The sequence below is a fragment of the Trachymyrmex cornetzi genome, unplaced genomic scaffold (assembly GCF_001594075.2).
Source record: "Trachymyrmex cornetzi isolate Tcor2-1 unplaced genomic scaffold, Tcor1.1 scaffold713, whole genome shotgun sequence".
NCBI lineage: Eukaryota > Metazoa > Arthropoda > Insecta > Hymenoptera > Formicidae > Trachymyrmex > Trachymyrmex cornetzi.
The window spans coordinates 70858-72329 of NW_017300041.1; the positions used below are offsets into that span (position 1 = coordinate 70858).

General features: G+C 38.7%; 1 protein-coding gene across 1 annotated transcript in view; it reads right to left on the reverse strand.

Moving 5' to 3' along the window:
* LOC108767655 (protein FAM160B1) overlaps window positions 1-1472 on the reverse strand; it is a 40359-nt gene that overhangs the window by 34888 nt on the left and 3999 nt on the right. The window lies entirely within an intron of this gene.

Here is a 1472-nt window from a genome sequence, read left to right on the forward strand (position 1 = left end):
ATCCAGCGTTGACTCCATAGGCCTTGTTAATTAATGCTATTATTATTGTTATAAGACTCAATGTAATCTGAGATCCACGGGATAGAAGAAGACGGTATCCATGGTCGGTTCTTATTTTAAGACCGTCTTAAGTAATGTCTTAAGATGCTAATACAGCCCTCTGATTGGCTTATGACATCTTAAGACTGTACTTAAGACAACCTCAAATTGACAATATAAGAATCGACTATGAATACTGGTCTTAGATCGGTTTCAGATTCTCTTCTGCGTCGCTAGGTGTTGTCAGGAAAATCGTATATTCGACGCATACCCTACTAGAAAAAAATCACGTACTGATTTAGAATAATTTACGTAATTTACTTATTTAGAATAAGTTACGTAATTTACTTATATTAATTACATGATTTCGTTATATAACTTAATGACGTGATTTTTTTCAGTAGGAGAGACTCGGAAGTGCTTCAAAGTTCAGAATCGCCAGATTAATTAACTTTGCCGTTGTGTCGATCAGCAAAGTCGAGCTCAATTGAAAGAAGGTGAAATTAGCTGGAAATCTTAGGTTTTCAAAAATTTGTCGTTTTATTGAACACGAAAATCTCAGGACTGTGTCGCGATTCGCAAACTCTGTGTGTGTCGCGAGTGTTGAGTACCAGACTTCTGGAAAGTGTGTTGTATACCAGGTATGTAAATATGAAACCGGAATTTTTTAATAGAAAATACACGTTTATTGCACGAAAATGATAAAAAAATATTTTATTCGAAGTATTGCACATCGCTAGCTATATATTTTTCCCACCTGTCTGACAATTTGTGGATGCCACGCCAAAAAAATTGTTGCTCTTTTGAGCCAAACCAGTCATCTAGCCATTTTCGTACATTTTCGTAAGAAGTGAAGCGCTGCTGACCAAGTGCGTGTCCTATCGATGCAAATAAGTAGTAATCGCTCGGAGCCAAGTCTGGTGAGTAAGCCGCATGCGAAAGTATTTCCCAACCAAACGCCTCAATCGTTTCCTTGACCAGTTTTACTGTGCATGATGGTGCATTATCATGAAGCAAAATCACTTTGTGTTGCCTTTTTTGATATTCCGGTCGTTTTTCACGCAATGCTTGATTCAAATTCATCATTTGTTGTCGGTAGCGTTCAGTATTAACGGTTTCGCCAGGTTTTAGCAGCTCATAATAGATCACACCTTTCTGATCCCACCAAACACAGAGCATTGTCTTCCGTCCGTAGCGATTTGGCCTTGCAGTCGATATCGATGGTTCGCCTGGAGTTACCCATGATCTTTTACGCTTAGGATTCTCACAATATATCCACTTTTCATCGCCAGTCACACAATTCGATGGAAAAATTACTTTCTTTTGTACCTGGCGAGCAGCATTTCGCAAGTGGTTTTTCGGTTTTCCTGCTGTCTTTCATTCAGTTCATGTGGAACCCATTTTCCCATCTTCTGGATCTTTCCCATGGATTT